Source organism: Acomys minous (assembly GCF_964271855.1).
Source record: "Acomys minous genome assembly, chromosome: 2".
Classification (NCBI taxonomy): Eukaryota; Metazoa; Chordata; class Mammalia; order Rodentia; family Muridae; genus Acomys; species Acomys minous.
This window is the reverse complement of record NC_140484.1, coordinates 111,754,643-111,765,441: the sequence shown is the minus strand read 5'-3', so window position 1 is coordinate 111,765,441 and position 10,799 is coordinate 111,754,643. Positions and strand designations below refer to the sequence as shown.

The 10,799-nt window shown below is 39.2% G+C and overlaps 1 long non-coding RNA gene across 1 annotated transcript; it reads right to left on the bottom strand.

The window, feature by feature from the left end:
* Nucleotides 1-533: 533 nt before the first annotated feature.
* LOC311583731 lies at nucleotides 534-9,112 on the bottom strand. Its single transcript, XR_014774652.1, has 4 exons — nucleotides 9,100-9,112; nucleotides 4,139-4,219; nucleotides 1,568-1,757; nucleotides 534-600 (listed from the first exon to the last, which is right to left on the bottom strand). It is a non-coding gene; the product is annotated as an uncharacterized lncRNA (long non-coding RNA).
* Between the last annotated feature and the right edge of the window lie 1,687 nt (nucleotides 9,113-10,799).

Sequence of the window (10,799 nt, the reverse complement as noted above, 5' to 3'; positions counted from 1 at the left end):
GTTATTCTATCCTCACTTTACAGACAGAAAAACTTTTCACAAAAAAACAGCTAGAAGAGGTAGTATGGGGCCTGAAAGGCATAGTAGGGCTGTGCAGAAGAAGAAAACCAAAGGAAATGAATGTAGCTGTAGACATAAAACAGACAGAGAGATGAACAGATGAAACGTGGAGGACAGATTTAGTTTTAAGAATTTGACTCATGGCTGTGGAGGCCAGAGATCCACACTCTCCAGGGCTGCCTAGAAATTCACCACGTCGGAGCTGATGTTTCAGCCTCGTGTCTGAAGTCGTACAAGCAGTCTCAAAACCCAGGCACTTCTCCATGGTCCTGTCTAAGGACTCATCTTTACAGACACCTACCCAGTTTTAGTCTTTGGGCCTTCCATTGATTGAATGAGACCCACTAATGTAGAGCAGAGTGCAAGCTGCTCTTTTAGAAGTCTGTTCTTTAAAGCATAATTTGGCATTCTGTAAAACTTCACGGCCAGAACCCCATCTGCAGCCCTCCTTTTTCACGGAGACTTACCTGAGGCATGCTTGAAAGAAGCCACAGTGTTTTTGTGGAATCAAAGCGCCAGTCTCTAGGGTCTCCTCCTTTCCTAAAATGACAGAGTGAAATCCACCACCTGGAAGATGGTGCCAACAGGCTGGACACACATGCCACGCTACCAAGCACAGCTAGGTCTCCATCAAGGAAACTTAACTGTATTTCCATCATACTGGAGCTGGGTCTCCAGAGCTGATACAGTGACAATCACCAGTTTCTGACATTTCAGCGCTTAAGAAGAACAAATGTGCTGAGGTACAGTTCACCGATTTAATGCTGAGGATCTTGATAAATGGCTCCTTTATATTTTTACTTGATAGATTTTTTTTTTACATCAGACAATGAAAGTTAGGAATGTGCCTCTCCGTGATGCAAAGCTGTGAGCCAAGGAGATGCCTTGCGGGTATGAGGGTGGAGGTACTGTGTGAACTCTGCTGCAGCTCTGCTTGCTGACAGGCTCACAGCCTGAGCCTCACTCAGACAAGGGGGCAAAGTAGAAAGCTACCTACTGCAGTCTATAAAGCAAGAAGAACTTTCTTTGTATCGTGTTGACCTAAACCAGTGACTGTGGTTCATTCCACTATTCTGGTGGCCAAAACAAAAACTCAAGGAAGGAAATATCATATGGATATTAAATTACTTCATTATTTTGAGAGAAGAATTTCCCTGGCTACTCATACTACAAATTCTCCATGGATCAGGGATGGGTACTAACTTGCCTTTCCAGAGAGTTCTAAGACTATCTAGCTTCCAAATTCCAAACCACCATTCAGCATGCTGTCCCCCACCTCCCATCCACCCACTCTTCTCTCTTTTACATTTTTACATTTTTACTATGTTTATTTTTTAACATATATAGTTATATTATTACACATGGGTAAAATAAACTACACACAGCAGGAAGAACCATGAGACAATCAGGAATTACATAAATGTTACATTCGTAGTGCTTTGGCCTTCTAGCCCAATATATCTGACAGACATATTTGTGAGGCAGGAACTATTGAAGACTTGCTTACCCTGTCTTGGCAGAATGCCGGCATCCAAGCCTGCCCATTTTTAGGCAGAATTCTGTCTGTGGTAGAAACAAGGACATTTTGCCCAATGGCTGCTTTGCCACATTTGAAGGCAACTCTCTTTGATGCTCATCATCTTCTTTGAGGTTGGCTGGGTATTGTCAGGAGGTAACTTGTCTTGTTCTCAAAGAATCTTTAGAATAATAAAAACATCTTTAAATGCCATATTCTGTAGGTCTCTGAGGCTTTTGAAGACCTTATTTAACTATTTTACCTTATATATCTATAGAATCATATCTATCTGTTTCTCTTCCATATTTTTAGACCAAAGATTTTTTAAATGCAAACTGTAATTGTGATTCTTACCTGCAAGCAGCAAAGTTTACATTCTTGACTTTAAGCATGGAATAAAAAGTATTTAAAAGGTACCAGTCAGTTCTCTGGGAACTGTGGCCTGATGTCTCTATAGCTACAGGTGGAGTGCTATTATTTGAAATGCCTGGGACTAGGAGTACTGCGAGCATCTTCATTTTTTAGGCTTTGGGGTTTTTCAGGGGCTGGAACAGCTTAGCATTCCTAATCTAAAAAAAATCCCAAAATGAAAATTCTCTGAAATCGGATTTCAGGTGTTTTGAGTAGAGATGATAACTTATATTGATCACTGCCTCTAATAACACAGCAAGAACTTGACCTTGGAGATGCTGCCCCTTATGACCTGAGACCCCAAGCCACCAGTCACTCTTGCTTCAGAAACTTCACCTCGAGCCTGTGAAATCACTGCTAAAGTGTCTGAAATCCAGATGCCACAGCAACCATGAAGAGCCGGTCCTAACTTCCTCATGCCGCTTACATCAGCCCTGGCAGCCACTTGGGCTGCACACACACTTTGAGATGGGCTAGGAACATGATCTCTGAACTCCACTCTCTAACCTGTGCCACTTTTCAGATCTAGTGATTGAAGCAGAAGCCAGGATCATCTGCAGAACCTCAAGACTCTAGTCTCTTATGCAATTCCCGGTCGGGGTTATGAGCTAATTATGGGGGTTACACGTGAGATTTACAAAATTAGAGTCTTTGGATAATTGAAACATGAGGAGTACCACTTTTTAAATATTTCCCCCTTCCTCCTGGAAGTAACCTAGACTTCAAGAGGCATACACAGTTGCTCTAATTCAATACCTGTCTCCAAAAGACCACCTTGCTCACCTTGTCTAACTAAAAGCCTTGCCTATGTTGTCCCATTGTTGGAAGTACGTAACCACAGATCAGTTATTGACACAGTAGAAGGGAAAATGACATCAACCTCTAGCTAGATAGTCTACTTTGGGGAGTCAAAGAAACATCCACTATACCCCTTTTCTCTAGGACTCCTTTAGTCCGTTGCAGATAATATCACAGCAGGTGCAAAGGCAACCATATAAGCCTTCAGAGCAACATGGAGCCATGGACCCTCAGGAGAGGATTGAGTGGAGCTCAGAGTTAGTTAGGAAGGGTCTTTGAAATGTACGCAGTGGAGCTAAATGGTTAAATACAACAGTCAGCACTGTTCTCCCATCTTCCTTGTTCTCTCTCTTCTTCTAGACTCTATGTTGAGAACCTAAAACCTTAGAACATGACCTTACGGGTAACTAGGTTAGTTAAAGCTATAGCTCAGCATATAGAGGGGGAGGAAATCCCCCTCAGGAACAGTCATAGGGGACAGGAATAAGGGGAAAATGGGAGGGAGGGAAGAATGGGAGGATACAAGGGATGGGACAACCATTGAGATATAACAAGAATAAATTAATAAAAAAAATTCTTTAAATATATATAGCTCAGTAAGTGACAATGAGGGTATAATGTCCCCTAATACAAAGTGACTGGTGTCCTTACAAAAGGGCAAATATCATGTGAGAGTAAAGACAAAGCTAATGTGGCATGTCTAGAAGCTAAGAATGCCCAAGCTTGCCAGAAATCTCCCAGATGCCAGCTAAGACTTTTTCCCTTGCACCCTCAGACAGAAGCCAAGTACCAACACTTTAGTCTGACTTCTGCATCCAGTGGGCTAAGATCACAACAAAGCCACTGGTTTTTGTGGCAGTGTGTTATATAGCAGACGTAAACCAGGATGAAAGGCTCTAGCTTGGCAGCAAATTCGATGGCTACTAGGAAAGGAGTGCTACTTTCCTTTGTTATGACCAGAGGGAAATCAACTTAAGTGAGGAAATACTTTTATTTGGCTCACAGTTTCACAGATTTCAATTAGAGTCAACTGGATCCACTGCTCTGTGGCAGAAGCACTATGGTAGAAGCATGTGATGGAAGCCGCTCACATTGACGCAGCCAAGACGCAGAAGAAGATGGAAAATGAGTGGGAAACAATGAATATGCCCTTCCAGGGCATGCCCCCCAAGAGCCTACTACTTCAAGTTAAGCCCCCACCTCCTAGTTTCCCTCACCAGGAATGCTACCAAATTATTTTCCTGCCATTGGATTAATACATTAGAAGATCCCGAGGTCCATCTACTGTCAACCAACCCCTTAACACACGAGCCTTCAGGAGGTAGTTCAGATTTAACGTATAACAGGAAGTACCTGAAAGGTCCCTTGAAAGAGCTTCTGTGCTTCCTCCGTTGTCTATAGGGTAGGAAGAAAGGGCAGCCTCCTAGACCTTCACTGTAACAAAAATGTCAGCAAGACAAGTCAAGGTACCTTATCTTGGCCTCCACAGTTTTTTTACCTCCTCCAGCAACCATTATCTCTTTTTAAATGTATTTCTTTTATATTTTTAAGATGTTAATATAATTACATCATTCCCTTCCATTTCTTCCCTACAGAACCTCCCATGTACTCTCCCCTTGCTCTCTTTTAAATTCATGACCTCTTTTTTCTTTGTTATACACACGTATATGTGTGTGTGTACCTATTTTTTTTGTTTTGCCATTTGTATATATGTGTGTGTGTGTGTGTTTATACATCTCTATTTCTAAATTCACAAATACAACCTGCTAAGTCTGTTTAATATTACTTATATGTATGTTCTTAGGACTGAACAAATAGTGGTGGATAAGCAATCAGTGTGCACTTTCCTGAGGAAAGACTCTTCCTCCCACTCTCAGCATTCCTTGGTTGTCTGTAGTCTTTGTCTAGGGTTGAGGCCTCATGAGCTTTCCCCATCCAAGTTAGGAATTCTTGCTCAGGTCCTGCTTAGGCAGCCATGCTTGTGGGAGTTTATGGATGTAGCTTCTGACATGTCTAGGACACATGGCCTCACACCAAACTCCTTGCTCCCCAGGCTCTTAGTCTCTTTCTCCTCCTTGGCCTCAACATTCCCTAAGCCTTGGGTGCAGTATTTGTAATTGTAGATATTTCCATTGGTACTGGGTTATACATCTATGCCTTTTGATTGGTTGTAGCTTTCAGTAATGTTTTCTGGCTGCAATAGCTATCTCCTAAAACATTTCCCAAGACCCCATTGAAGCACCAGTGGAAATACTAGCTATAGTACTTTACTCTTCTGTGCTGGGGCATTTTGGGGAGGGCCATCTCTTGTCAACACACTTAAAAAAGATTTACTTAACCCGACAGACATATAGTTCTCCTCTATATAAACACCCCATAGATAGATAGACAGATAGATAGATAGATAGATAGATAGATAGATAGATAGATCCCCTGAAGTCTTCTCTCATGTCTGCTGATTTGATTAATGCCATCATCATTACACATAATTCACCAATGTGTTCTTTCATTTCTTCCACTAGAAAAGGAACAGCCTGAGAAGTGAGAGCACATTGAAATCATCTCGAGCACACCATGCTACCTAGATCGTGTGACACAGAAATAATCCCTACTGTAAATGATTATAAAAGATGTATTTTAATCTCACCCATCAAATAGATACTGAAAATCCTAACTAGAGTCTGCTATATGTACTCTTTCCTCTGTATTCTCTGACACAAATACTGCCTCCCCTTGTAATGCAGAAAAATGTTACAGAGCAAGAGCTAGAGATATGGCTCTGTGATTAAGAGACCCAGGCTCAATTCCCTGCACTTAAAACCACCTATAACTACAGGTCCAGGGGATCCAACACCCTCTACTGAACTCCATAATCATTCAGCACACATGATGTACATAGACACACAGGGAGGCAAAATAATCAGAAAGTAAATAAATGTTCTTTTTATTTTAGTACAAATATTATTGCCTCTTTCAAATTATCTGTATGAAGTTTGGTCCTGAGTTCTTCTCTGCTAGTGGAGGCTATAGCCTCCCCTTGCTGGGTAGATTTCTAAGCAAATCTTGGAATTGTGTCTTAGATGTTTACCAAGGTGTAAAAAGAAGACTGACATTTTAGAACATGAAGTATTAACTTGTAGGCACAATTCCCATCCTTTCTAAAAAGGCCATCTTATTTTTGAATTCTGAATCTCTGGACTTTTCTCCTACCAACAATTCATGATAAATGTCCAGTGAAACAATGAAGGACAGCTGAATGAACAAATGAACCAAACCTAAAAATGGGAAGGTTTTTGGAAAGGAAAAAAAATATATATATATAATGTCTGTCCTTCAAAGCTGCCAGTTTTCTCCAAGTTGTCTTTGTTCCCATCCTTTGCTCTGCTCTACCCACTCATAAAAGAAAGTAAATGTTGTCACAGTCCCTGAGTTTGCCCAGGTGAAAGAGTTTGGTGATGCCCATAACAAGAAATGCAAATTCAATCTGAGGAGCTATCAAACTCAGTGACATTTTGGAGGAATCTGAATAAGGTAATTATTGTGTGAAGGTAAATTTGCCTAGGGGAAGAAATATAATGGAATAGAAATGAATGAATATTTCTGTGGAAAAGCCCGTTCACCTTGAGCTATTGTGGAAGGAAGGCATGAGTTGACTAGCCAGCAGGCTCCAGAATTTCACCCAGAGGTAGATCTAGATTCATCAGGCTTAATGTCTTCACTTCAATTTTCCACACCCATGAGAGAACAAAGGCCACAAAGAAGCCATCTGAGACCCAGTGGCAGAGCTCTATGTATCTTTCTCCTTCTATTCCTTTACTGTTCTCCCATGACTTTATTTCAAAAGCTAAAAGCTCTTTCTGTAGTCATTCTTCCTGTATAACAGGCATTCTGCTAGACACTGGGGATTCTGAGATGAAATAAAATCATCCCTCTGTATCTTCAAAGTATTGTTCCCTGTTCCCTGCAGATGCTCAAATTCAAAGGCCTTACATAAAATGATTATGTACCTATAGCCTCCACAGCTCCCTCTCATATACTTTCAAGTAATCTCTAGATTATTCATAATTCCATGTATATTATAAATGCAATGTAAACATTTGCTATGGAATATTATTCAGGGAGTAATAACAAGGAAAGAACTCAATACACATATAGTACAGTACAGATAGGTTGCCTGTTAATATTTTCAATTTAAGTATGAATCAAATGGACCTAAAAGATATCTATAGAACATATTATCCAAATCCAAAAGAATATACCTTCTTCTCAGCAACACATGGAACCTCCAAAACTGACTATATACTTGGTTATAAGACAGGTCTCAAGAGATACAAGAAAATTGAAATAACCCCCTGCATCTTAGCATACCACAATGGATTCAAGCTGGACTTCAACAACAACAGGAAGCATAAAAACTCATGGAAAGTTAACAACTCTCTACTCAATGACCACTAGGTCAAAGAAGAAATAAAGAAAGAAATTAAAGATTTCCTAGAATTCAATGAAAATGAATGCACAACATACCCATAATGGGACACAATGAAAGCAATGCTAAGAGGAAACTTCATAGCACTAAGTACCTTCATAAAAAATTAGAGAGATCCCAAACTAGTGACTTACCAGCATACCTAAAAGCTCTACAAGAAGGAAGAGGAGGAGGAGGAAGAAGAGAAGGAGAAGGGGGAGGAGGAGGAAGGGGAAGAGGAGAAGCCCAACAGAATTAGATAAGATGGAATAAAACTGATAAATAAAAACAAAGAGAACAATATAAAGAATCAATGAAACAAAGAATTGGTTCCTTGAGAAAATCAATAAGATAGACAAACCCTTAGCCAATCTAACTAAAAGACAATGAGACACTATCCAAATCAACAAAATCAGAAATTTAAAAAAAAAGAGGACATAACTGGCGGGAGTGTAAATTTGTACAACAAGTTTGTAAATCAATCTGACACTTTCTCTGAAAACTGGGAATACTTTTAACTCAAGACACAGCTATACCACTCCTGGGTATATACCCAAAAGATGTTCCACCATACAACAAGGACATTTGCTCAACTATGTTCATAGTGGCTTTATTTGTAATAGCCAGAATCCAGAAACAACCTAAATGTTTCTCAACTAAAGAATGGATACAGAAATTATGGTACATAGCCACAATGGAATACTACTCAGTTATTAAAAACAAGAAAATCATGAAATTTTTAGGCAAAAGTATGGAACTAGAAAAGATCATCCTGAGTAGGGTAATTCAAACCAAGAAAGACTCACATGGTATACACTCACTTATAAGTGGATATTAGCCAAACATTGATGTCCTCTTAAGACTACACTCACCAGAGGATCAAAAAAGATGCTAAGACTCACAGCCAAACTCTGGGCAGAGCACTGAGAGTCGTATGTGAGAGTGTGAGGATAGAAGGACTCAGAGGGGACAGGAGCTCCTAAAGGAGACCATCAAAGCCAACAAATCTGGATCCGGGGGACCTGCAGAAACTGATGCACCAAGGACAATGCATGCAGAGAGTCTAGATCCCCTGTTCAGATATAGCCATTCTCCACAGAAGCAGGGACTAGCTCAAACATGGACACTGGTGCCCAAGATTTGATCACTTCTCCTTGGCAAGGCAGCTTTGCAAGGCCACAGAGGAAGAGGATGCAGGCTATCCTAAAGAGACATGACAAACTGTGGTCAGATGGTAGGAGATGGGAATAGGGTGTCAGAGGAACAAACGGTGGGAACAGGAGGAAACAAGTGAAGTGGTAGCAATCAGAATATAATGTAAATAAATTATAAAAATTAAAAATTAATTTAAAAAGTAAAAGGAGGACACAACAACAGATACCAAGAAAATCCAAAGAATTATTAATTCATACTTCAAAACTTTGTACTCTACAAATTTGGAAAATGTAAAATAAATGGACAGTTTTCTGATTAGATATCACTTGCCAACATTAAATCAAGATAAGATAAACAATTTAAATAGACCTATAACCTATAGGGAAACAGAAGCAGTCATTAAAACCCTCCCAGCCAAAATGAGCCTGGAGCCAGACAGTTTTAGTACAGAATTTTACCAGACTTTCAAAAAAGACCTACTACCAATACTCCTCAAATTATTCCACAAAATAGAAACAGAAGGAACATTGCCAAACTCATTGTATAAGGCCAAGTCATCATGATACCCAAATCACACAAAGATTTAACAAAGAAAAAGAATTACACAGCAACTTCCTTCATGAACATTGATGCAAAAATATTCAATAAAATACTTGCAAACCAAATCCAAGAATACATCAAAAATATCATTCACCATGATCAAGTAGGCTTTTTCCCAGAGATGCAGACATGGTTCAATATATGGAAATCTGTCAATATAATCAAACCAAAAGAAAAAAAAAACATGATTTTTTTCATCAGAAGCTGAAAAAGCATTTAACAAATCCAACACATTTCATGGTAACAGTCTTGGAGAGATCAGGGATACAAGGGACATACCTAAACACAATAAAGGCAAGTTACAGAAAGCCTATAGCCAACATTAAATTAAATGATGAGAAACTCAAAGCAATTCACTAAAATCAGGAACAAGACAAGGTTGCCCACTCTCTCCATATCTATTCAATATAGTGCTTGAAGTTCTAGATAGAGCAATTAAACAATTAACATGAACTCTGGTGCCCCTATTTGATCACTTCCCCTTGGTGGGAAGGCCTGGTGGCACTCAGAGGAAGGGGAAGCAGACTACCCAGATGAGACCTGATAGGCTGTGATCATATGGTGGGGGAGGAAGTTCCCTTCTGACACAGACCTAGGGGAGGGAAAAGAATGAAAGAAGGAGAGAGGAACAGGAAGATACAAGTGAGGGAACAACAGTCGAGATGTAATGTGAATAAATTGTTTAAATTTTTTAAAAAGAAAAAAATAAGTAATTAAAGAAAATAATAAGAGATACAAATTAGAAAGGAAGAAGTCAAAATATCACTATTTGTAAATGATATGATGGTATACATAAACAACCTCAAAAATTACCCCCAGGGAACTCTTACAGCTGATAAACTTCAGTGAAGTAGCTGGATACAAAAGAAACTAAAAAAAAATTCAGTAGCTTTTCTATAGACAAGTGACAAATGGGCTCAGAAAGAAATCAGGAAACAATACCCGTCACAATAGCCACAAATAACATAAAATATCTTGGTGTAACTCTAACCAAGCAAGTGAAAGACCTGTATGATAAAAAACATTAAGTCTTTGAAGAAGGAAATTAAAGAATTCAGAATATTGAAAGATCTCCCATATTCATGGTTCAGTAGGGTTAACATAGTTAAAATGTCACTAGCAAAAGCAATCTACCAATTCAATGCAATCCCATCAACATTCCAACAGAATTCTTTATAGCCCTGGAAAGGAAAATATGCAAAACTTCATATGAAAAAAAAACAAGATAGATAAAACAATCCTATTCAATAAAAGAACTTCCAGAGGTATCACCATCCCTGATTTCTACATGTACTACATAGCTATAGTAATAAAAACCGCATAGTATTGGCATAAGAACAGATACATTGATCAGTGGAATTGAATCATAGACCCAGACATAAATCCACACACCAATAGGTACCTGTTTCTTATGATAAAGCCAGAAATATACAATGGAAAAAACAACAACAACAAATGGTGCTGGTCTAACTGAATGTCAGTATGCAAATAAATGCAAATAGACCCATACCTATCACCCTGCACAAAACTTAAGTCTAAGTGGATCAAAGACCTCAACATAAAACCAGATACACTGAACCTGATAGGATGTATTGTATGTATTGGCATAGGAGACAACTTCCTGAGCAGAACACCAACAGCTCAGGCATTAAGATAAACAATTAACAAATAGGACCCTGTGAAACTGAAAAGCTTCTGTAAGGCAAAGGGAAAAAGGACAAAACAGCCACCTGCAGAATGGGAAAAGATCTTCACCAACTGCACATCTGACGAAGGGCTAATATCCAAAATATA